This window comes from Aquarana catesbeiana, linkage group LG01 (assembly GCF_042186555.1).
Source record: "Aquarana catesbeiana isolate 2022-GZ linkage group LG01, ASM4218655v1, whole genome shotgun sequence".
Taxonomy (NCBI): domain Eukaryota; kingdom Metazoa; phylum Chordata; class Amphibia; order Anura; family Ranidae; genus Aquarana; species Aquarana catesbeiana.
In genome coordinates this window covers 454,976,325-455,003,747 of record NC_133324.1, presented here as the reverse complement: position 1 = coordinate 455,003,747, position 27,423 = coordinate 454,976,325, and the positions used below count along the sequence as shown (strand labels likewise).

Sequence of the window (27,423 nt, the reverse complement as noted above, 5' to 3'; positions counted from 1 at the left end):
AAAACACATAGGAGAGTATAATTCAAAACAAAAATCCTTTATTAAGGGATCAGAACTAAACAAAGAGGAAGGCAACACTGGATCAACATGAGAAATTAGTGAAGCCTGGGACCCCCACGGCAGACATCAATTCTTAAACCTCAAAATTGGTGGCCTGAGGAGTCCATATCTAAGGGAGGGCAGTCTGGTCCGGGATTCACAGAGACTCGGATAGCAGCAGATGACATCTGTGTCCCCAGGCTGTGGTACCACAAGAGGCTGCATCTTTTGGCCGACCAGACTGGATCCAGGGCAATCACTCTCTGGTCTTCCTTTCACGCTTCCTTCCGGGCTGTGGCTGTGCAGGTGGAGATGTGGCAGGAGGAGGAGTAGGACCTGGAGGAGGAGGAGGAGGAGGAGGACTGGGGGGACCTGGAGGAGGACTGGGAGGACCTGGAGGAGAGGGAGGAGGAGGAGGAGGACCTGCAGGAGGAGGAGGAGGACCATCCCAAAGCTGTGTGTAAGGTGTAATTTGGCCCCTCACACCTTTCTCCAGAGCCTGTGATATGAGGGCCTGACACAAGGCTTTTTGGCCCTCCTCCATCCTCTGCATTTTATATGCTATGAAGGAAGCAATATTCTCCTGCCTGGTGTGTGGTGCTCCCAGGACCTCTGTAGCCCTCCAAAAGAATCTGATAGCCGCCTCCTCTAGGTCACTCCTCCTACTGCCACTTTCTGTTTTCAGGTGTAGGGGAGGGACCTTGATATCAGCCAGCCGGCTCGGCCCGGCCACCTCCTGGCTGAGACTTCCCTGTGTATGAAAAAGGGACATGGTTTTAGTTTTTGCATCATCAATCACAATTCTAAATTAGTACTCCCAACTAACATCTAGTTAACATCATTGATTGGACAACCAGCAATATTTCGAGGAATGCTATACCTGGCTCAATCTGGGCTCCTCCACATGCGGCCTGGAAGGCCCAGGTTGGGCGTCAGAAGCCTCAGCCAGGGGGGAAGGGAGCGTGGAAGGAAGACTGGAGAGGGATGGCCTGGGTTCAGTCTGGCCTGCCAGAAAGTGCAGCCTGTCGTAGTACAACATCCTGGGGACATAGATGTCATCTGCTGCTCCGGATCTCTGTGAATCCAGGACTTTCTTGCGCTCCCTTAGATATGTGCTCCTCAGGCCACCAATGAAGATCTTTAAATAGGTGATGTCTGCCGTGGGGATCACCTGCTTCACAATTTCACACAATTGCTCCAGTGCTGCCTTCCTCTTTGCTTGGTTCTTGAAATGGGGGTGGGTAATCTCCCACAGACAGGGCAGCTCACTTAGCATATCAATGAATAGTGACATGAAGTCAGTATCTCTCATTAAGATATCCATGTTCACTGCAAGACACAACACAAGACAAAGCCTAATGTCACACCAAACTCTCCTAATCTTGTTACAATATAGGCCTCAATCTAGAAGCTGTATAGGCACAAGTTTGTCTCTTACCTTCGTTCTTACGATCGGCGTGTCCAATGCTCCTTCCTCCGCTCACAGATCGTACGTAATACGCACGCGTGTTACGCTTTATACACACTGCGCATGCGTGTAACTCCGCCCGCCCCTGACGTTCTTTCTAGTGTATTCCCCGCCCCTTTTCGTTCGGCGCAGTGGGTGAAGAGCACATGGCGGAGTTACAGCAGGTGCGGGCTAATTGTAGCAATGAGGAGGAGGAGGAGGAAAGGCCGGATCCAGGCACGTTCCGATCCAGAAGGAGACGTTTTAAGGCCACAAATATGTCGTTTGGGGAGATGTTGGAGATGGTACACATCATGAGGAAGTCCGACTATGACGGAAAATATGGGCCTTACCCCAACCCCAACATCCGAAAGGCCAAAATCATTGGTAAAGTGGTCCGGAGTCTGGAGAGGAATTTCGGGGTACGAAGGTCTAAAGATCAGCTCAGGAAGCGGTGGTCGGACCTGAAGTTGAGAGAGCCAGAGCAGTACCGAAAGATCCGGAGAGTGCTGCAAAAAAGTAAGTAGTTGTGCTGTGTTCATATTCTTTCTGTCTTTATTACGTTCGTTCTGCTCCATATGCTTTTATTAATTGTAACGTTTAAAAGGGCAACTTTAATGTTCATGGGCCCATTATTCGTTCGTATCAAACATTTTTATTTCGGCCTCTAGAACACCATTGTTTAGGCCATATGCATTTTCACACATTTTTTTGGGCCTACTTGGATGCCAAAGATTAGTTTGTGTAGATGGGTTTGTTACTAGAATGAAATGACAACTAGATTGTGTGTAAGGAGAGGACACTGAGCAGCTGTTTTCACATCTGGACACTGGAGCACTAGTGTGGGACACAAGAACACCATTTTTATTAGGGGGGCCACACAGGTGCTCCAGTGTATACTATAGGGGGGTCTCCATCTGTGAAGCTTGTACCAAACATGTAAAGTATTGCAGCTTGACAAAGGGCAATAAAAAAAATATACATCTTGGAACTCGGCTAAAATAGACAATTGTACCCCACTTCCGAGCAATGTTTCCTATTTCTAGTTCTGCCATCAAATATCTGTGTGCTAATTATACCATTTTTGTTTTACATAGGGGAGAAAAGACTCGGAGGACAGCCCTCATCCGAGGAGACCACAGACCCCCCACCTATGGAAGAAGGTGAAATACCCCCAAACGAAGAAGAAGAGCAGGAGGAAGAAGAAGACGTGGTGGAGATTGGCACCACAACAGGTGAGTGTCTGCGACCACAGGCTCAGGTAAAAGAGATGGATTGTGGCAGATTTTTGAGACCTGTTTTTTTGTTCTTTATCTCTTTTTAGGTGATCGTGATGTGAGGGATCCTGAACGCTTTACTTCAGAAAGTGCCCAGATACTTATCGGGGAGATCATGGGGTGTAATCTCCAATTGCATAACATCCAGAACCAAATCAATGATGTTATTAAAAAAAATAATAACATCATTGATGTTTTGGGGCGAATTTAAACCCCACAAAATCACCTGTTTTATTAATGTGGTCCAATCTTTCAAAATTTTTTTAAATGTTTAGAAAAGCCAAATTTGGAGGATGCACACAGTGTGCCAACATGTGCTATCTGCCATCACGGGAGATCAATGGACGCGTTTTGGGGGTGCAACACCTTCCTCAATTATAAAGTCGCATTGAGGAAAGGCTTGCTCCCCCAAAACACGTCCCTTGATCCCCCCTGATGGCAGATAGCACATGTTGACATTCGTAAATTGGTGTGCATCTTCCAAATTTGGCTTTTCAAGGGGTGATTTCCCCCCATCTGAACGCTAGATCAAACCCAGTTCCTAAATACTGATGTCTGATCTAGCCTTCAGGCTTTACCATATGTGAACTTTGTAAGTTCAAGTTTTTTGGCTTTCTTGTTGGTTTTACACAGGCCTGTTTTATCTGAAATGGATATTTCGATTTTTGATAATGCTACTGCAAACATTGTTATACAACAAACATGTTGGTTTATTTAAAAACCTTTGGTAAATGCGCATGTGATTGTGCATGTATAAAAAATTGCCTTACTCAAGAATGTGTGGATTATTGTCTCAACACTACAACACTTTTGGGGTGATGTAATTGTTGTTTTATGCACAAATGGGGGTTATTTCCTAAGGGCAAATCCTCTTTGCACTACAAGTGCAGGTTCAGTGCAGTTGCAAGTGCACTTGTAGTGAAATGTGTGTTTGCATTTAGGAAGTATCAGCCAACACTGTTTTCTATAAGGTTACACAATCACGACATTTTCTGCACTCAACACATTTCTGTCAGGGTCAGCTAAAACAAACACAAGCAGTAAATGTCCACCAATAATTTCTTTGGGTTGTTTTTTATTTGAAAAAGGTGTCACAGATTGTCTGGCATATTGATAGCCCCCCTACCCGCAAAGAACTCCAGGTATCGTAACCGGACATCACGGGCATTCAGGGAGGGCAAGCCAGGACGGCCGCTTTCAAGTGCCGTCATTGTGGATGTATTTGGGATTCCGGCCTCAGGCCCAACTGAGCCAGCATAGTTGGCTGAATGTTTTTGTAGAAAATTATGGAGAACACAGCAGGAAAGTATAATATGGTTCAGTTTATACTCCGCCATATGGATGGGTGTCATAAATAATCGGAACCGGCTGGCCAGGATTCCAAATGTGTTCTCCACCACTCTTCGGGCTCTGGCCAGCCGGTAATTAAAAACCCTCTGTTCCGGGGTGAGGGTCCTCATCGGGAATGGCCGCATCAGGTGGTCCCCCAGCGCAAACGCTTCATCAGCGACGAACACAAATGGGAGACCTTCAACATTGTCCTCTGGAGGTGGCAAGTCCAAGCTGCCATTCTGGAGACGCCTGTAGAACTCCGTCTGGGCGATCACTCCACCATTGGACATCCGGCCATTCTTCCCCACGTCCACATACAAGAAGTCGTAATTAGCCGACACCACCGCCAACATCACTATACTATTGAACCCCTTATAGTTGAAATAGTACGACCCCGAGTTGGGTGGTGGGACGATGTGGACGTGTTTCCCATCAATTGCCCCTATGCAGTTAGGAAAGTCCCACCGCTGGGCAAAGTGGGAGGCCACAGTCTGCCATTCCTGTGGCGTGGAAGGAAACTGTTGAGGAAAAAACAATAAACATTACTATTTTTTCACGGAAACCTGGCAAGCAGATTATACACAAACATTATGGGGCAACCTCCAGATAGCATTTAATAAGGGGAATTTAACAAGGCCAAAGTATAAGGTACACCTATCATATTCCCCCTCCCCCCCTCTCATGGGCCATTTCTAACATTATAGGGGGGGGGAACTCTTGGACAGGTAACCCTCTTCACTTCATTAAGAGATGAATGCCTAAATACAGGGTATTACTTGGAACAGCCCCTCCTTAGTTACACTATTGGCAGCCCACTGGACAGGTAAGAAGTGTCATAATACAAAGATATAAATACACACTGTACACATTTCAGGACATTTGGACATTCTGCTATTACCTATCAAGATAATAATAGGATACAAAAACTTTAAACAGTACCATTGGAAAGTATACAGGCAGGCCCTTGCACTACATGCTTTGGGGAATTCATCCATAAATCTGACCAGTAAAGAGATGGGTATAGTGTGTATGGGTTTGGCAAAGTCAGCAGATAGATGATTGAGGATAGAGAATTGGGATCAGCTGACTTAGCAGTTGGGGGAGGGAGGGTTACTAAAAATTTGGGGACACCACAAAAAAAAGCCTCTGGCACTCTGCCTGAATTTAAATCAAAAATAACATTTCCAAACATTTTAGGGGGTGTTTGGGGTAAAGCACTACTATGGAGCTGATAAAATACATTGTTAAGTGACTACATGAGGTGAATATAGGGCAGGAGACACCATGCTGGAGAGGTTATTGAAGGGCAAATATGTATGAAGGACCTAAAATAATAATTACATAAAAATCCTGCATGCATGAGAACAAAGGGGACATTGACAGCATATTCCAATCATGGTAATTAGGGAATGAGGAAAGAAATACAATATATTATCAAACATTAAATACAATAAAATGGGATATAAAAGGATAAAAATCTTACCTTCATATACTCCTTCTGCAGGACCTGGATGATGGCAGAACAGGTCTCTGGGATAATGATCCCCAGAGCCTGGGGGGAGATGCCTGTCGAGAACTTCAAGTCCTGCAGACTTCTCCCTGTGGCCAAATACCGCAAGGTAGCGACCAACCTCTGCTCCGGAGTGATGGCTTGCCTCATGCAGGTATCCTGCCTGCTAATATAAGGGGTCAGCGAAGCCAACAAACGGTGAAATACGGGGTCCGTCATCCTGAGAAAGTTCCTGAAATCATCAGGATTATTCTCACGGATCTCACGGAGCAAAGGCATATGACAGAACTGGTCACGCTGAAGCAACCAATTCTTGGTCCATGAACTCCTCCCCACCCTGTTCATGGACTGGACTTGTGTCAAGGTCAGGACCCCAACACCAAGCCCCCGCACAGCACGAACTCTACGAGGAGTACGCATACGAAACATGGCTAGAAAACGGTCGGCTGCTCAGAACGAAGTAACAGAATGCACTGAAGAACAGTAAGGCCTGTGAAGAGCGACCTGAAAACCAGTAACGAACGAACAAGAATACAATGACTACCTAAAGTCACGCGGAACTTGCTGCACGCACTGAAGAGCAGATACAAACCCACAAGCACAAACTGAACGGCAGAAAACGATCTGAAAGCCACGAGTCTGAAAAAGCGCGAATCGTCTCTCACCAAACTTTTACTAACACGAGATTAGCAAAAGAAGCCCAAAGGGTGCCGCGCTTGGTTCTGAACCGGCCTTTTCTAGTCTCGTCGTACATGGTGTACGTCACCGCGTTGTTGGCGATCGGAAATTCCGACAACTTTGTGCGACTGTGTGTAGGCAAAACAAGTTTGAGCCAACATCCGTCGGAAAAAATCCGAGGATTTTGTTGTCGGAATGTCCGAACAAAGTCCGACCGTGTGTACGGGGCATTAGGCTTTCCTTGATGGATGTGTGTTTGGACAGAGTGGTGATAGATTAGAACACCTGCCCCTAAAAGTGAAAGTAAAAGAAAATCACAAATTTTGGAGTTACCCCAGAACAGTAAAAGGGAAAATCTTCCAGTGAGTATTCTGGTTCTGGTGACCTGGCGGACCCCAAGAGATTCCCTTAATTTGTGGGGATTGCCTCTCACTCGCTGTTTTGGCTATGAAACAGGAAGTAAAGGGAAATCCCCCCAAAGAGAAACAGAAAGAAAAACTGTCAGGGGTTATATCCTTCCCTTACTCTAGCCATAATGCAAAAAAAAAATATATATATATAGTTTTGCTATAGTTCTACTTTAAAAACTTAAAAGCAGAAAAGACAAGCACAAAAAAAAGAGAAGGAAAGATGTCAGTTATTAGGGGAGATTTATGGGGCTAGATGTATTCACACTTGAGTAGAGAAGCAAAAAGGCAAAATGTAACTGCCACATATAAATGGTGCTGTGCATTAATATGTGTGTATAGGATCTGAATGTATGTGCTTGCTAGAAGCACTTCCATGATCACATAAAACTGCCTTGCAGACAGTGTTATAGTAAATTGTCCTTTCATTCTGCCAAGGTCAATGAAAATTTAAATAATTACATGCTTGGTACCTGCCCATTCAGTACCTGTACATTTACAGTATGGCTGACATGGAGCTGGAGGTTCCAGTTCTTATACTGCCAAGATGTCATAAAAGATGACTAATGACGGAGCCTACTCTTATAGTGGTGTGGGTGAAAAGTTGATGTTTATATTTTGAGCACAGCAAGTATTAACAAGTGGTTTTCATTAGTGATAACCAAATCTGCTTAGGTTCACTTTTCTACCAGTTTGGTGAACTTGAACCTGCCATCTGCTTTCCAAGTCAGATCTCCAGCATTAGGTGAACCGGTAAGGTGGTGCTTTGGGCTCCTTAAAAGAAAAGGGGTGTTATTTTTTTAAAGCTGGAGAGTGCATAATCAGTCTCACTTCTGCTGAACTCAATCAGCTTCCAGGTTTTATTGTGATGTAAGTTATTCCTGCGCTACCGTGGGGGAGAGATACAAATGGAACAGCTGCAGGCACCAAATGGGGTCAAACAAAGCCCATACGTAAATGAAAAAAGGGGTGGAGGTGGGTGCTGCGCTATCCAGGTGAGGTGAGAAAGTGCTGCTACAGGTAGCAGTATGAGGTAAATACTGCAGCCCAGTGGGGAATGAAAACTGCCAGCAACAAGGTTGTGTATGTTGTGGTGTAATGTAAAATCATAAAACACTATTAATAATAAGGGGCAGTCCCAAGTAAATGTGCAATATCTAAAGCCCTAAAGGACAGTGCAAACAAAATGAATGTGCAAAATACTGCAATAAATAAGATTCTATCTGCAGACGATCACATAGTGATAATATACACTGATGTGCAGACCTGGACGTAAAGTGTGAATAGATAAATGTACAAAGTACAACAATAAGTATGCAAAAAACAGAAATAAAACTTATTGTGCAAATAATCAAGTCATAAAATAATACTGTGCAATGTGTGCAGCCCTAGACATAAGGTGCAAATAAATAGATGTGCACACAAAGCAATAAATAAAACTTTCCTGTAAAAACGTGCAAAATCGCACGGAAAGTGCAAAGTGGTGTGTAACATACATACTCCAATCACATCGCAATCAGATGGTGCCACAATGATACATCAATCAAAATGAATCTGAAAAAATGCCAAAAAAACAAAAACCTTATGTGCATAAGTGAGAAACTGGAGAATAAACAAAGAGTTCAGTGGTATTGTTTCTTCTTAAAAAATAAATAAAACAGTCCAATGTGCAAATAGCAAAGTGGGGTGCTTGAAGAGAGAGAGTGTATATCCTCTTCGTGCATAGATCACACAAAAGTGAGTAGTGGTCCCTTACCTTGCGGTAATGGGAAAACCGCAAACAAGCAAATGCTGGTGGGGGTTGTCTCTCCTTGGGATCCCTGTACCAGAGTAGGTACTTTCTCTGTCTTGGTACCTCAGTATAGGTGAAACAAGTAATAAAAGAACAAAAGGGTACCGGATAGTGTAGTATTTTCAGCAAAGATGAGTTTTATTAAAGTCATAAGGATGTACTCACATTGAACAAGCAAGCACAACATCTATCTACCTACGAGCGGCGAGCTCGTCAACCGTGGTCAGTGTAGAGTGCCTATCCCGTCCCTACGCGTGACGTCACCAATCACGTGACTTCATCAGGGGATAAAGGGAAGGCACCGTGATGTCTTTAAATAGTCTACTGCATTGTTTCGAATGGGCAGCCATTTTACTGTAGCTCGATGTAATACAGATATGTCAGCCATTTTCTAAAGGGCCATGTGCGCGGCCATTTTCTTGGTTGGTAAAACACACACTTACACAACCGTGGATGGAAAAAGCTATATGCTCACTGCGCATAGCCGTGACTGGGTGAATATCTAATAGGGGCGCAGCCTGCGTGCATGGGGGAACATAATTGTCAGTACAGCGTAAAGCGCTGCAGAGTGGGTGCTCGTTCTGAGAACTGGCAAAACGGCTATACAGTGACATGGAATGAAGACTAGGGATGGTGATGAGATGCAATGCTCATAAAGAGACTAAAAATGTGTTAAAAAGCACTGTCAGTGTAGACGGGACAGAATAGACCTCGGCACTGACATATGCATACGAGCCAACAAAAGTCCCTTACGGACCATAGATATAGCAATGGTGGTAAATAATACATATCATAAAAGGGTAAATGCATAATATAAATATTAATAATAAAAACAAGGCAATGGAATCAATGTAACAATATGGTGCGCATATACCCCTCATTCATAAAGCATGTGGATGCATGCACATCATAAATCAAAAACAATATAAATAAAATAATAAAACCTCAATAAAATCGCCATAAAATCCCTACATCGTAGGCATACACAAAGCAAATTGCAATCTATAAAATCGGGGGAATGGTTAAAAGGAGTGATTTTGAACGATTTTACAGGAAAGTTTTATTTATTGCTGTGTTTGCACATCTATTTATTTGCACCTTATGTCTAGGGCTGCACACATTGCTCAGTATTATTTTATGACTTGATGATTATTTGCACAGTAAGTTTTATTTCTGTTTTTTGCATACTTATTGTTGTACTTTGTACATTTATCTATTCACACTTTACGTCCAGGTCTGCACATCAGTGTATATTATCACTATGTGATCGTCTGCAGATAGAATCTTATTTATTGCAGTATTTTGCACATTCATTTTGTTTGCACTGTCCTTTAGGGCTTTAGATATTGCACATTTACTTGGGACTGCCCCTTATTATTAATAGTGTTTTATGATTTTACATTACACCGCAATATACACAACCTTGTTGCTGGCAGCTTTCATTCCCCACTGGGCTGCAGTATTTACCTCATACTGCTACTTGTAGTAGCACTTTCTCACCTCACCCGGATAGCGCAGCACCCACCTCCACCCCTTTTTTCCGGGTTTTATTGGCAAAGCTTAATTGAACAAGCTGAGGTTAGAAGCGGATTGGTTTCTCTGCAGAAGTAAGGCTGATTTTGCACTCTCCAGCTTTGGTAAATAAACCCCAATTTCTCTATTTAGCACTCCACCTTACAATCTGCAGTTTAGACAAGTGTGAATCCCTTGTCCTCAGTGACCCCTGGTCAGTAAGTAAATAAGCCAATAGGTGAGCACTTACTATAATGATGATATGGTTGACAATGATGTTATTTTAATAATGTCAAAAAGTATGCCCTATGGATGTTACATTGATAATATGCACTTGGCTGTTAGCTTCAGCAAAAGAGGATGCACATGGGGTCCTAGTCTTTAAAGGACAGAGTGGGTCTGTAGAACAAGGAAGTGAAGGGACTGATACTTCGAAAAATCAGCAATCCTCGGCAAACATCACATTGTCCCAGATCATCCTAATACATTACAATTTCCAACTTGGGCAAGTTGGTGGAATGATCAAAGAGCAATGTCGCATACAGACGATCGGACATTCCGACAACAAAACCGTGGATTTTTTTCCTTCGGATGTTGGCTCAAACTTGTCTTACATAAACACGGTTACACAAATGTTGTCGGAAATTCCGAACGTCAAGAACGTGGTGACATACAACACGTACGACAGGACTAGAAAAAGGAAGTTCAATAGCCAGTGCGGCTCTTCTGCTTGATTCCAAGCATGCGTGGAATTTTGTGCGTCAGAATTGTGTACACATGATCGGAATTTCCGACAACGGATTCTGTTGTCAGAAAATTTGAGAGCCAGCTCTCAAATTTTTGTTGTCGGAAATTCCGACAGAAAATGTCCGGTGGAGCCTACACACGGTCGGAATTTCCGACAACAATGCTCACATCGAACATTTGTTGTCGGAAATTCTGATCATCTGTACGCGGCATAAGTGTAATTTTCAGTTTACTAAATAGGTGCAAATCTAGACAAAATAATGCAAAACAGGTACATCATGGCAAAGAAAATGCATACACTGCAGAATAATACAAAACTGATTATGGAAGTTGCACAAACATAGACTCTTCACAGCAACGTCTCAATCAGGTGACATCTGGCTGCATAGCATTGAACTGGTGCAACATCCTGGGAGTAATGAAAATGGCTTCTACCTTGGTGACAGGGATCTGGCAATACCTATAGCGAGATTAATGCCCCATACACACGGTCGGACATTGATCGGACATTCTGACAACAAAATCCTAGGATTTTTTCCGACGGATGTTGGCTCAAACTTGTTTTGCGTACACACGGTCGCACAAAGTTGTCGGAATTTCCGATCGCCAATAACGCGGTGACGTCAAGCACGTACGACGAGACTAGAAAAGGCCAGTTCAGAACCAAGCGCGGCACCCTTTGGGCTCCTTTTGCTAATCTCATGTTAGTAAAAGTTTGGTGAGAGACGATTCGCGCTTTTTCAGACTCGTGGTTTTCAGATCGTTTTCTGCCGTTCAGTTTGTGCTTGTGGGTTTGTATCTGCTCTTCAGTGCGTGCAAGCAAGTTCCGCGTGACTTTAATTAGTCATTGTGTTCTTGTTCGTTACTGTTTTTCAGGTCGCTCTTCACAGGCCTTGCTGTTCTTCAGTGCATTCTGTTACTTCGTTCTGAGCAGCCGACCGTTTTCTAGCCATGTTGCGTATGCGTACTCCTCGTAGAGTTCGTGCTGTGTGGGGGCTTGGTGTTGGGGTCCTGACCTTGACACAAGTCCAGTCCATGAACAGGGTGGGGAGGAGTTCATGGACCAAGAATTGGTTTCTTCAGCGTGACCAGTTCTCTCATATGCCTTTGCTCCATGAGATTAATCCTGATGATTTCAGGAACTTTCTCAGGATGACGGACCCCGTTTTTCACCGTCAGTTGGCTTCGCTGACCCCTTATATTAGCAGGCAGGATACCTGCATGAGGCAAGCCATCACTCCGGAACAGAGGCTGGTCGCTACCCTGCGGTACTTGGCAACAGGGAGAAGCCTGCAGGACTTGAAGTTCTCGACAGGCATCTCCCCCCAGGCTCTGGGTATCATTATCCCAGAGACCTGTTCTGCCATCATCCAGGTCTTGCAGAAGGAGTATCTGAAGGTAAGATTTTTATCCTTTAATATCACATTTTATTGTATTTCTTTCCTCATTCCCTAATTACCATGATTGTAATATGCTGTGAATGTCCCTTTTGTCTTCATGCATGCTGGATTTTTATGTAATTAATTTTTTAGGTCCTTCAGACAGATTGTCCTTCACTAACCTCCCCAGCATGCTCTACGGGCCCTATATTTACCGCATGTAGTCACTTAAAACAATGTATTTTATCAGCTCCATAGTAGTGCTTTACCTCAAACTCCCCCCAAAATGTTTAGAAATGTTATTTTAGCTTTAAATTCAGGCAGAGTGGCATAGGCTTTTTTTTTGTGGTGTCCCCAAATCATTTTTAATAACCCTCCCTCCCCCAACTGCTAAGTCAGCTGATCCCAATTCTCTATCTATCCTCAATCATCTATCTGCTGACTTTGCCAAACCCATACACATTATACCCATCTCTTTTGTGCTCTGATTTATGGATGAATTCCCCAAAGCATGTAGTGCAAGGGCCTGCCTGTATACGTTCAAATGGTAATGTTTGAATTTTTAAGATCCTATTATTATCTTGAGACAGGTAATAGCAGAATGTCCAAATGTGCTCAAATGTGTACAGTGTGTATTTCTGTCTTTGTATTCGGACACTTCTTACCTGTCCAGTGGGCTGCCAATAGTGTAACTAAAAGGAGGGGCTGTTCCAAGTAATACCCTGTATTTAGGCATTCATCTCTCAATGAAGTGAAGAGGGTTACCTGTCCAAGATTTCCACACCCCCCATAATGTTAGAAATGGCCCATGAGAGGGGGGGGAGGGGGAATATGATAGGTGTACCTTATACTTTGGTGTTGTAAAATTCCCCTTAATAAATGCTATCTGGAGGTTGCCCCAGAATGTTTGTGCCTAATCTGCTTGCCATGTTTCTGTGCAAAAATATTATTTTTTTTTTTTCCCTCAACAGTTTCCTTCCACGCCACAGGAATGGCAGACTGTGGCCTCCCACTTTGCCCAGCGGTGGGACTTTCCCAACTGCGGAGGGGCAATTGATGGGAAACATGTCCACATCATCCCACCACCCAACTTGGGGTCGTACTATTTCAACTATAAGGGGTTCAATAGTATTGTGATGTTGGCGGTGGTGTCGGCTAATTACGACTTCTTGTATGTGGACGTGGGGAAGAATGGCCGGATGTCCGATGGTGGAGTCATCGCCCAGACGGAGTTCTACAGGCATCTCCAGAATGGCAGCTTGGACTTGCCAGCTCCAGAGGACAATGTGGAAGGACTCGTGTTCGTTGCCGATGAAGCGTTTGCGCTGGGGGACCACCTTATGCGGCCATTCCCTATGAGGACCCTCACCCCGGAACAGAGGGTTTTTAATTACCGGCTGGCCAGAGCCCGAAGAGTGGTGGAGAACACATTTGGAATCATGGCCAGCCGGTTCCGCCTATTTCTGACACCTATCCATATGGCGGAGTATAAACTTAATCATATAATCATGGCGTGCTGTATTCTCCATAACTTTTTACGGAAACATTCGGCCAACTATGCTGGCTCAGTTGGGCCTGAGGCCGGAGTGATACCTGAAACAACACTGACGGCGCTTGAAAGCGGCCGTCCTGGCTTGCCCTCCCTGAGTGCCCGTGATGTCCGGTTACGATACCTGGAGTTCTTTGCGGGTAGGGGGGTCATCAATATGCCTTCAAATTTGTGAAGCCTTTTTCAAATAAAAAAACAAAAAAAAAGAAATTCTTTGTGGACATTTACTGCTTGTGTTTGTTTTAGCTGACCCTGACAGCAATGTGGGGAGTCCTGAAAATGGCGTGATTGTGTAACCTTATACAAAGCACTGTTGGCTGTTATTTACTAAAGGCGTATACACTTTTTATACTACAAGTGCTCTTGAAACTGCAATGAAAATGCTCTTGTAGTGCAAAGAGGATTTGCCCTTAGGAAATAACCCCCATTTTCTCATAAAACAGCAATTACATCACCCCAAAAGTGTTGTAGCGTTGAGACAATAATCCACACATTCTTGATTAACAAACTTTTTAATACCTGCACAATCACATTTAGTAAAGGTTTTTTGAACAAACCAACATGTTTGTTGTATAACAATTTTTGGGGTGGCATTATCAAAAATAGAAATGTCCATTTACGATAAAACAGGCCTGTGTAAAACCAACAAGAAAGACAAAAAACTTGAACTTACAAAGTTCACATTTGGTAAAACTTGAAGGCAATATCAGACATGAGTATTTAGGAACTGTGTTTGATATTGCGTTCAGATGGGGTCAAATCACCCCTTGAAAAGCCAAATTTGGAAGATGCACACCAATTTACGAATGTCAACATGTGCTAGCTGCCATCACGGGGGATCAAGGGACGTGTTTTGTGGGAGCAAGCCCTTCCTCTCAGCTACTTTATTATTGAGGAAGGGGTTGCACCCCCAAAACGCGTCCATTGATCTCCCGTGATGGCAGATAGCACATGTTGACACACTGTGTGCATCCTCCAAATTTGGATTTTCCAAACATTGCTAAAATATTTAAAACATTGTACCACACAAAAAAAAAGTGATTTTGTGGGGTTTTAAATTCGCCCCAAAACATCAATGATGTTATTATTTTTTTGAATCACATCATTTATTTTTTTCTTGAGGTTTTCCAATTCTAAATTACACCCCATGATCTCCACGATCAGGATCTGGGCACTTTCTGATGTGAAAGGATCTCGATCCCTAACATCACGATCACCTAAAAAGAGAGAAACCAAACAAAAACAGGTATCAAAAATCTGCAAGCATACATCTCTTACCTGAGCCTGTGGTCGCAGACACTCACCTGTTGTGGTGCCAATTTCAACCACATCTTCTTCCTCCTCCTGCTCCACTTGTGTTGGAGGTATTTCACCTTCTTCCAGAGGTGGGGGGTCTCTGGTCTCCTCGGATGAGGGGTGTCCTCCGAATCTTTTCTCCCCTATGTAAAACAAAAATGGTATAATTAGCACACAGATATTTGATGGCAGAACTATAAATAGGAAACATTGCTTGGAAGTGGGGTACAATTGTCAATTTTAGCAGAGTTCCAAGATGTCGCTTTTTTATTGGCCTTTGTCAAGCTTCAATACTTTACCTGTTTAGTACAAGCTTCACAGATGGAGACCCCCCTATAGTATACACTGGAGCACCTGTGTGCCCCCCCTAATAAAAATGGTGTTCTTGTGTCCCACACTAGTGCTCCAGTGTCCAGATGTGAAAACAGCTGCTGAGTGTCCTCTCCTTACACAGAATCTAGTTTGCATTTCATTCTAGTAACAAACCCATCTACACAACCAAATATAATGGGCCCATGAACATTAAAATTGACATTTTAAACTGTACAATTAAGAAAAGCATATGGAGCAGCACGAACGTAAGAAAGACAAAAAGAATATGAACACAGCACAACTACTTACTTTTTTGCAGCACTCTCCGAATCTTTCGTTACTGCTCGGGCTCTCTTAATTTGAGGTCCGACCACCGCTTCCTGAGCTGATCTTTCGATTGTCGTACCCTGAAATTCCTGTGCAGACTTTTGACCACTTTCGCCATGATCTTGGCCTTTCTGATATTGGGGTTGGGGTAAGGTCCATACTTTCCTTCATAGTCGGCCTTCTTCAGGATGTCCACCATCTCCAACATCTCCCCAAAGGACATATTTGTGGCCTTAAATCTTCTCCTTCTGGATCGGGACGTTTCTGTCTCCGGGCTTTCCTCCGCCTCCTCCTCGTTGCTATAATTAGCACGCACCTGCTGTGACTCCGCCATGTGCTCTTCACCCACTGCGCCGAACGAAAAGGGGCGGGGAATAGACTAGAAAGAACGTCAGGGGAGTTACACGCATGCGCAGTGTATATAAAGCATAACACACGTGCGTATTACGTACGATCTGTGAGCGGAGGAAGGAGCATTGGACGCGCCAATCGTAAGAACGAAGGTAAGAGCCAAACTTGTGCCTATACTGCTTCTAGATTGAGGCCTATATTGTAACAAGATTAGGAGAGTTTTGTCTGACATTAGGCTTTGTCTTGTGTTGTGTCTTGCAGTGAACATGGATATCTTATTAAAAGATAATGACTTCATGTCACTATTCATTGATATGTTAAGGGAGCTGCCATGTCAGTGGGAGATCAACAACCCACATTACAAGAACCAAACAAAGAGGAAGGCAGCACTGGATAAATTGTTGGAAATTGTGAAGCAGGTGATCCCCACGGCAGACATCACATTTTTGAAGATCTTAATTGGTGGCCTGAGGAGCACATATGTAAGGGAGCGCCAGAAAGTCCAGGATTCGCAGAGATCCGGAGCAGCAGATGACATCTATGTCCCCAGGATGTGGTACTATGACAGGCTGCATTTTCTGGCAGGCCAGACTGAACCCAGGCCATCCTTCTCCAGTCTTCCTTCCATGCTTCCTTACCCCCCGGCTGAGGCTTCTGATGCCCAACCTGGGCCTTCCAGGCAACAACATGTGGAGGAGCCCAGCTTGAGCCAGGTATAGCATTCCTCTAAATAGTTCAGGTTGTCCAATCAATGATGTTAACTAGATGTTAGTTTGGAGTACTAATTTATGATTGTGATTGATGATGCAAAAACTAAAACCATGTCCCTTTTTCATACACAGGGAAGTCGCAGCCAGGAGGTGGCCGGGCCGAGCCGGCTGCCTGATATGCCGGTCCCTCCACTCCCCCTGGAAAGAGAAAGTGGCAGGAGGAGGAGTGCCCTAGAGGAGGCTGCCATAGGCCTCTTTTGGAGGGCTACAGAGGCCCTGGGAGCACCACACACCGTGGAGGAGGACATTGCTGCCATCATTGCCTCAGAAATGCAGAGGATGGAGGAGGGACAACAACTCATGTGTGAGTCGCTCATATTGGAGGCTCTTAATAAAGGTATGAGGGGCCAAATTACATCTCAGACACACCTTTGCGAACTCACAGATGGTCCTCCTCCTCCTCCTGCAGGTCCTCCTCCTCCTCCTCCTTCTCCTCCAGGTCCTCCCAGTCCTCCTCCTCCTCCTGCCACATCTCCAACTGCACAGCCACAGCCCGGAATGAAGCATGGAAGGAAGACCAGAAAGTGATGACCCTGGATCCAGTCTGGTCGGCCAAAAGATGCAGCCTCTTGTGGTACCACAGCCTGGGGACACAGATGTCATCTGCTGCTTTCCGGATCTCTGCGACTTCTGGACCTGACTGCCCTCCCTTACATATGGACTCCTCAGGCCACCAATTTTGATGTTCAAGAATTGTTATCTGCCCTGGGGGTCCCAGGCTTCGCTAATTTCTCCTGCTGATCCAGTGTTGCCTCCCTCTTTGTTTGATTCTGAGCCCTTAATAAAGGATTTTTGTTTTGAATTATACTTGCCTATGTGTGTTTTACTTGAAAAAGGACAGTTTGTTTGTGAGGATTCAGGTACATATCAAAAATACAATGTGAAATTAACAAGGGACACCAACAACAAACAATCTCCTTGAGATTAAATAATAAAAGATATCAATGGTGTTGTGGTAACTTGACACACAAAACACACACAAAAATAGTCTGGAGTAAAACTAAAAATAACATTAAACAAAGATCAGCCTTGGAAAAAATACAAACATAAAATCTAAACCAAAAATGACAAATAACAATATAGTAAGGAAATCCCAAGAAAAAAACAAAAAAATAAGTTTGTGAGAAGTGTGTGTGAATATGAGCAGCAAAACTACTTAATTCTTGTCACATTATAAAGAAGAAGAGAGTGCGCTGTATTAAACCATTTTTAACATTGCAGCGTGACGAAAGTGCTGTATCCATTGCGAACGCTAATTTTACCAGACCGAGCTTTTCCGTGTCGAAATTTCTTCTGAGCATGCGTGGCACTTCGTCGGAACAGGCGACACACGGTCGGAATTGACGCGATCGGATTTTGTTGTCGGAAAATTTTATCTCCTGCTCTCAAACTTTGTGTGTCGGAAAAGCCGATGGAAAATGTCTGATGGAGCCCACACACGGTCGGAATTTCCGACAACACGCTCTGATCGGACATTTTCCATCTGAAAATCCGACCGTGTGTACGGGGCATTAGTGTGGAGAGCAATTTGGTCTGTTCTATGGCAGCATGGAATCCATAGATGAGGATAGGCATCCCTTATGGTAAAAGTATTTAGATGTCTATGGTCCGCACAAAAGCAAAGAGTGTTGTTCATCCTCATAAAGACGATTGAAGCCACACTTGGGCCCTGCTCTTCTGACTTTCTTTGATCTCCCCTTGTTGCATCATCTGTTCTAGCATCAGCCTAACTTCATTGTAGAGGTGTGGAGGTATGCTTCAGCAGCTCTTCCAGATGAGAGGACTCCCTTATGTAAGTATCTTGTGTTCAATCACACTGCCACAGCCCAAGTCATAGTTCTCCTGTGAGAATACCTCTGAACACTTTTTCATTAGATGCCTTACTGCTTCTGGGTAGCTTTTAGTTCCTAAGTGTAGAGGGGGGCAGAGATACAGGAAAGGTTAGAGAAGTGCTGGAAGTGGGACTCAATCATTAGGAGGACAGAGAGCACAATCTGTCAGAAAGATCGCGGTCTCCGAACGGTATGTTGTTTCTCGGGTGGACAGATTATTGGGCGGGGCTGGGGAGGACCCAGTGGTCATGGTACACGTTGTTACCAATGACAAAGTGAGAGGAAGATGGAGAGTCCTAAAAAATTATTTCAGGGACTTAGAGAATAGATAGAGGAGAAGGACCTCCAAGGTAGTTTTCTCAGAAATACTACCTATGCCTCGAGCCACACCAGAGAGGCAGCAGGAGCTTAGGGAACTGAACAAGTGACTGAGGAACTGGCATAGGAAAGAGAGGTTTGGGTTTATGGAAAACTGGGCTGACTTCTCAGTAGGTTACTGGCTCCTTAGTAAGGGCAGGGAAGGTAGAAGAGGGGGTGGGGTGTGTCTATATGAAAAAAAATTATGCAAGGGTAGTAGAGAAGTAAATGTGAAATTAATACTGGGGCATGTTATAGGTATGAAGAAAGAGGAGGAGCTGGACCTACTATCACAGTTAGAAATGGCAGCGAGACAGGTAAATGTCATCATAATGGGGGACTTCAATTATCCCGATATTGACTGGGCAGAGGAGACAGATCACTCATTAAAGGCCTGTCATTTCATGAATGTCTTACAGGACAACTTTATGTCCCAATTGGTGGATTCCCCAACTAGAAAAAATGCCCTGCTAGATCTATTAATCACGAATGATAAGTATGATCTCAGATGTGGCAAAACGGGACAAGTTGGGATCTAGTGATCATAGGATGATTGCATTTAGTGTAAATCATAGAAAAAGGAAGCACGAGGGTAGCACAAGAACACTAAATTTCAAACGAGCCAATTTTTCTGAACTGCGGTCATTACTACATGACATAAATTGGGACCAAATCCTAGAAACACTGAACACGGAAGAAAAATGGAAATGCTTTAGGAGCATATTAAACAAAGGTATCACACAGTGCATTCTAATGGGCAATAAATATAGAAGAGCGAAGGTTAAACCTAGGTGGCTAGACCGTAATTTAAAAAGCCTTATTAAAGAGAAAAAAGATAGCCTTTAAAAAATATAAAGGGGATGGGTCACTGTCAGCATTCCAACACTACAAGGAATCTAATAAGAAGTGTAAGAACACAATCAGGGTGGCCAAAAACTACTAGAGACACATAGCGGAGGAGAGTAAAAAAAATTCAAAGAAGTTTTTTAGCTATATTAACAGTAAAAAGGCAAGATCAGAGCACATTGCCCACATAAAAGACAAGGATGGGAGGATGGTTACAGATGACACAGAGAAGGCAACTGTACTAAATGCCTTCTTCTCCTCAGTTTTTACACAGGAAAAGGAGGGGTATACCGACCGTGACAGCAATGTTAGTGACACGTCACAGGGCATATCGTTGTGGCTAGCAGAGGCCGGAGTGAAGGAAAGGCTTAATAAACTTAATACAAATAAATCACCAGGACCAGGTGGCTTACAATCAAAAGTCCTCAGAGAACTCAGTCAGGTTATAGCCAGAACATTGTTTCTAATCTCTGCGGACAGCATACTGAAAGGAATTGTACCAGCTGATTGGAGAAAAGCCAATGTGGTACCAATATTCAAAAAAGGGCAGAGACAAATCCCTGGAAACTACAGGCCAGTCAGTCTAACATCAATAGTTGGTAAATTATTGGAGGGGACGATAAGGGACTATATCCAAAAATTTACTGAAGAAAAAAATACCATTAGTAGTAATCAGCATGGGTTTACAAAAGGTCATTCTTACCAGACCAATCTGCTAACATTCTACGAGGAAGTGAGCTGCCATCTAGACAGGGAAAGACCTGTGGATTTAGTGTACCTGTATTTTGCAAAAGCATTTGATAGAGTCCCCCATAAACGCTTAATTTACAAGCTGAGGTCTGCAGACATGGACCATACGGTTTGTTCTTGGGTAAAAAACTGGTTACAGGGGCGTGTCCAAAGGGTGGTGATAAACTCAGACTGGTCTGGAGTGGTAAGGGGGGAACCCCAAGGTTCTGTCTTGGGACCAATTCTATTCAGTTTTTTTATAAATGATATAGAGAATGGGATAAATAGCTCAATCTCAGTTTTTGCAGATGACAGAAAAATATGCAGAGCAATAACTTCACATCAGGATATAGAAATTTTACACAAAGACCTGAACAAAATAATGGAGTGGGCAATTACATGGCAAATTAAGTAATGCACTTGGGGGCAAAAAACATAAATGCAAACTACTCACTAGGGGGAGAACCGCTGGGGGAATCAAGGATGGAGAAATATCTTGGGTCCCAGTAGATGACAGATTAAGTAATGGCATGCAATATCAAGCTACAGCTACCAAAGCCGGCAGAATATTAGCATGCATAAAAAAAGGGATAAAACAATAATCCTATCCTATAACAATTAGCCACTATATAAAACTCTGGTTAGACCACATCTGGAGTACTCTGTCTAGTTCTGGTCATCAGTCCTCAGAAGGGATGTGCTGGAACTGGAGAGAGTGCAAAGAAGGGCAACAAAATTAATAAGCGGACTGGACGGCCTCAGTTACAAGGAACGCCTGCAAGCACTACATTTTTTCTCGCTGGAGAAGCGAAGCTTGAGATGATAGCGATTTACAAATACCTCAATGGTGATCCCAGCATAGGAAAAAACTATTCAATCTCACGGTGTGTCAGAGGACACGGGGCCACACAATGAGATTGAAGGAGAAGCGGTTTAACCTTAAACTGCGCAGGGGTTTTTTTACTGTAAGGGCAATAAGGATGTGGAACTCTCTTTCACAATTGGTGGTGTCAGCGCGGAGTATGGATATTTTTAAAAGACTCTTGGATGTGCATCTTAAAGAATACAACATACAGGGATATGGGACATAATTATAGACACTGACACACGTGCACCTACACAGGTTGAACTGTTTTTTGCTCTCCTGCCCATTCTTGGGTCATTCCTGCCAACCATTGAGTCCTATTAACTTTTACCTTGCAACGACAATGAAGAAACTCTTGGAGCTCTATGTTCCCCACCTTGGGGCAATCACATTCATGATTAGGGTCACTTCTATCCCAGGGAGCAGTCGGAGTGGAAAAGTCTTGGTGTTATGCATGCTACCCAGCACAATGTCTTGCCAGACTACTGTGAGGGTCTTGGCAACACATGAAACAACTCCTGAGGGCAAGGGTTCCTACAAGGGCAGTGAAGCCTTGAAATCATTGGCAAGCGCCTAAACAGGTGCAATGTTAGAAGCAATAAAGTAAAAACAGTTTAGATGGCAAAGAACATGCATATGTTGCAGAGAGTGTCTATCAGAAAATCACTACTTCAGTAGAACAGTACAGAACCCGAACAGCTACTTGTGATTATCCTTATAAACAGCATACCTTTCAGTGAAGTCCAGGGTAGCTCTGGTAACACAGGTAAACAGCCGGAGGGATCCAAGGCCCAAGGACAAAGGTGATCCCACTAGAACTGGAGTACTCTGGTAGCAATCGGTCAGGGGCTCCCAACAGTAGCTGGGTCTTTTGGAGAAGCTGAGTGCTATTAGGCTTTGGCCCACAAACTAGTTCTGAAAGTGAAAAGCTGACCACCTGGCTGATCATCACTTGACCAGCTACCTCTGACTCCTTAGGTGAAGCCCTTTGAGTTGCTGAAGGATGGAAGCAGAGGGACTCTTCCATCCTGGACATGTCCATAAACCCAGGGAGTTGTGAAAAGTGGAGTCAGGGCCGAAACTAGGGGGGGGCATCTGCCCTGGGCGCTGCATTGGGAGGGGCACTGCCGCTGACAGGAGTAATGACAGCGGCATCACTACTGTCAGCTCAGCCCTGGGAGCAAGGAGGAGAGAGCTGGGAGGAAGTGCGGGCTGTCGTAGCTCAGCTGTCAACAGCCCCCCTTGTTTGCTGTTTGTCTCTGGATGTTTTCAGGTCAGGCTCCATCCCAGGAACAGAGTGTGCCTCCCTTACTGAAATGTAGAGGCCGTTACAGCCGACAGCCTCTTTCCCCTTCCTCCATCTTCACCTCTGTGCTTGCAGTGAGAGCTCTGCATGGAGGACACGGCTTCTGGGGAGAGGGGCAGGGCATCTTTCACTGCCAGAGAGAGAGGGGTTTGTAAATGTTATTGCACTGATAAAAGTTGCAGTTATTCATGGTTATCATTGTCAATAGGACATTAGGATTGCTATTAGAGATGTTATACTGTCATTATCATGTGTATGAGGATGTGGAAAGTTGCTAAAGTGAACATATGCACTGTGAATGTGCAGTTATATTTACTGTATTTATTGGTAATATGAACATGTGGATATTTATTTGGGTTTAATATAGTCTATAATAGCTATAATAACAAATCCAAACATACACGTTTACATTAACATTAAATAAATATTAAAGCGCATTCATGGAGCATATGATCACTTTAGCAACTTTCCACATCTTCATACACATTATGATAGAAGTTATTCTATCCATTTGAGTGTAGGTGTGGGTTGCCACCATCCCTAATATCAGCATTTAATATTCACACTTTTTTGGGGATTTTGTTGGAAACCATATAAACACAGACACTTCATTTAAAAAGTACAAATATAGATTTCTTTATTCATTTTACATCATAAAATATTCACCACTCAAATCTATTAAAAACAGTAATTCTTTACAAAAGATAACAGAGGGTCTACACATACAGTAATATACTTGTCAGATAGTGGTACGACCAGTTGTCCGCTAGCTGGGATGTAATGATTTAAGTGGTGAATATTTTATGACATAAAATGAATAATAAAATCTATATTTGTACATTTAAAATTAAGTGTCTGTGTTTATATGGTTGCCAACAAAATCCCAAAGAACGTGTAAAAATTCAATGCATACACATTATGATGATATCTCCAATAGCAACCTAATGTCCTAATGACAAACATAATAGATATGTGCAGTAGCATGCCCTAAATCCCTGGAGATTGCTCCAGGTCCCTGGTGCTGCAGTCACCAACACCACAGCAGCATCTCACCCCACCGCCACCTGTCTCGACAGTGGTGGAATCTGCTTTGCTCAGTAGGAGATCTGTCCACTTATTGAAGCAGAGTGGGCACATGGCAGGTCTGTGTCCACTCAGTTTATGTAGAGTGGACACAGAGACAGCGCGCTCTGCTCTATCTGTTTACATCTAACTGCCCTCCAATCCCATCAGCATAGAAGGGTGGGTACAGGTCCCCCTCCATTTTTTTTTTTTTTGGCAGACTGGTTTGGTTTGTAGATAGACGGGTGTAAAAGGACACAAGTTAATTTACACACACCAATCTATAGGGGTGAATGGAGGGTCCAATCAGGTCTGCCTGAAAAACTGACAGGAGGACCTGATTGGACCCTTTTTGTGAAAGAGGCCTCAGACAGAAAATTTCAGAGCCAAGGAAAGCTACCCCCATACTTGCCAAGTGTCCCAGAACTGTCCCATTTTCTAGACAGCTGTCCTGCAGCGGCTTTGTCCTTACCTACTTTAAGCTCCATAAACCAAGCCGTGGGGATGGCTGCAGTACTGTACATCTATAGGCAATTTAAAGAATAATTCCAGACATAGGCTATATTATACTTAGTTACATTGTTCCAGCTCAGACCAATGTAGCTATGTATATACCATAGCTGACTGATACCCTGCAGAGAAAGGAACTGGGGAATCTGACCTCAGTCCCTTTCTCAGTCTCAAAAGTAAGGCATCAGAGGTCTTTTTAGACCCCTGATATTTCATCAAAGCCTCCAAACAGGGCTCCTAAAAAAATATAAAAAATAATATTGTAAAAAAAAAAAAAAAAATAATAATAATAATAATAAAAAATTCAGCTGCGCCGAACTAAGTCTTTGCCCCGTGTGAAAGAATGGGAATGGAGTTAAAGGGGCCTGCACCCGCATCTTGCTGGTTTTTTTTTTTGTTTTTTTTTAAATGCCCACTGGAGTTTGATTTAGCTAGTGGCTACAGCAAAAAGCCTCTGACCTCTACATTATAGTTATATTAAAACCTTTATGCCGCGTACACACGGTCGGACTTTTCGTCTACAAAAGTCCAACGGACGCTGACGGACTAAAGCTGGCTGGTAATCCGATCGTGTGTGGGCTTCTCCGGACTTTCAACGAACTTTTTCAGCCTCAAATCCGACGGACTTTAGATTTGAAACATGCTTCAAATCTTTCCGACGGACTCGAGTCCGGTCGAAAAATCCGCTCATCTGTATGCTAGTCTGACGGACAAAAACCCACGCTAGGGCAGCTATTGGCTACTGGCTATCAACTTCCTTATTTTAGTCCGGTGTACGTCATCACGTAAGAATTCGACGGACTTTTGTGTGATCGTGTGTAGGCAAGTCTGTTCGTTAGAAAGTCCGCCGCAAGTCCGTCGAAAGTCCGTCGAAAGTCTGTCGGACAGGCTGTCGGACTTTTGTAGCTGAAAAGTCCGACCGTGTGTACGCCCCATTAGATATTTAATTGGTTACATATTTTGAAAGTTTGACCATCATATTATTCTAAATAATAATGATATAAATTCCATTTGTTTACATTGCAAAACAAATTTCTTATATGCTGAATAATACATTTCTGCCGATGTCGTGTTCTCATCACAAGCTTACCTGAGCTAAAGTCTTTCTTTTAATGCACTTTATATCTGCAATACTACTTACTGTGCAGTTTTAAGATATGTCTAATTTGCTTCCTTAGTTTGTGTTATGTTGCTTAGTTCAAGGTGTACAGTGATCGATAGCCAGGTTCTAGGCCTCTAAGCTTACTAGAACTGCTTAAATAAGCTTTATGTTTCCATTTCAAATGCTAAATGCCATAATCTGATATTGCTTTCTTGCCACCATAATGAATGAGATATTATGCACATATAAATAAGTCTACATTTAAAGGGCTTTCCACTTTCCCCACTAATACCGTATTTCAAATCAGTTTCTTTCACTGGTGGATTTCTAATGTCAGTGTATAGGCAATCATCTTCAGGAAGTTTTATTTACAAATTGGGCAGCTTTAAATCAGAACTTGAACCAAACGACTAAACTATGCAGTAAGAATACAAATACATTATCTCATAAAAGTGAGTACACCCCTCACATTTTTGTAAATATTTTATTCTATCTTTTCATGTGACAACACTGAAGGAATGACACTTTGCTACAATGTAAAGTAGTGAGTGTACAGCTTATATAACAGTGTGAATTTGCTGTCCCCTCAAAATAACTCAACACATAGCCATTAATGTCTAAACCGCTGGCAACACAAGTGAGTACACCCCTAAGTGAAAATGTCCAAATTGGGCTCAATTAGCCATTTTCCCTCCCAGGTGTCATGTGACACGTTTGTGTTACAAGGTCTCAGGTGTGAATGGGGAGCAGGTGTGTTAAATTTGGTGATATCACTTTCACTCTCTCATACTGGTCACTGGAAGGGGTGGGGGGGTCAGCCTGTCAGTGCTCAGACCATACGCCGCACACTGCACCAAATTGGTCTGCATGGCTGTCATCCCAGAAGGAAGCCTCTTCTAAAGATGATGCACAAGAAAGCCCGCAAACAGTTTGCTGAAGACAAGCAGACTAAGCACATGGATTACTGGAACATTGTCCTGTGGTCTGATGAGACCAAGATAAACTTATTTGGTTCTAGACATGTGCGCCGTCAATAAATTTGTTTCGTTTCATTCTGTTTCGTATTAGCCGTTAATTCGTATTTCGTAATTTGTGTCCGAAACCCAATTTGGATTCGTACGAAATACGAATTTTCGTTCGGTTCGTTAACTTTTCGGAACAATTACTAACGTTCGTTATGATGAATTTAAAAAGCAAAAAATACCTTTCTCAATATGGCAGTCGTTGGCTCATTATGCTCATTATGAGGGGCTCCCACCATCCCTGTGCTGTGCTGACTTCCTCCTGGGGCTGTACCTCTGCTGTGCTCATTATGAGGGGCTCCCACCATCCCTGTGCTGTGCTGACTTCCTCCTGGGGCTGTACCCCTGGGGCTGTATTTCAGATGCTTCCAAATGAACACATTTTCGGAAATTCGTACGAAATGAACCACACATGTCTATAATTGGTTCAGATGGCGTCAAGCGTGTGTTTCAGCAACCATGTGAGGAGTACAAAGACAAGTGTGTCTTGCCTACAGTCAAGCATGGTGGTGGGAGTGTCATGGTCTGGGGCTGCATGAGTGCTGCCGGCACTGGGGAGCTACAGTTCATTGAGGGAACCATGAATGCCAACATGTACTGTGACATACTGAAGCAGAGCATGACCCCCTCCCTGTGGAGACAGGGACACAGGGCAGTATTCCAACATGATAACAACCTCAAACACACCTCCAAGATGACCACTGCCTTGCTAAAGAAGCTGAGGGTAAAGGTGATGGACTGGCCAAGCATGTCTCCAGACCTAAACCCTTTTGAGCATCTGTGGGGCATCCTCAAACAGAAGGTGGAGGAGCGCAAGGTCTCTAACATCCACCAGCTCTGTGATGTCGTCATGGAGGAGTGGAAGAGGACTCCAGTGGCAACCTGTGAAGCTCTGGTGAACTCCATGCCCAAGAGGGTTAAGGCAGTGCTGGAAAATAATGTTGGCCACACAAAATATTGACACTTTGGGCCCAGTTTGGACATTTTTACTTAGGGGTATACTCACTTTTGTTGCCAGTGGTTTAGACATGAATGGCTGTGTGTTGAGTTATTTTGAGGGGTCAGCA

At 43.6% G+C, this 27,423-nt stretch overlaps 1 protein-coding gene across 1 annotated transcript in view; it reads left to right on the top strand.

The window, feature by feature from the left end:
- LOC141124418 (atrial natriuretic peptide receptor 1-like) overlaps window positions 1-27,423 on the top strand; it is a 393,221-nt gene that overhangs the window by 224,448 nt on the left and 141,350 nt on the right. The gene's annotated exons all lie outside the window — the stretch shown is intronic.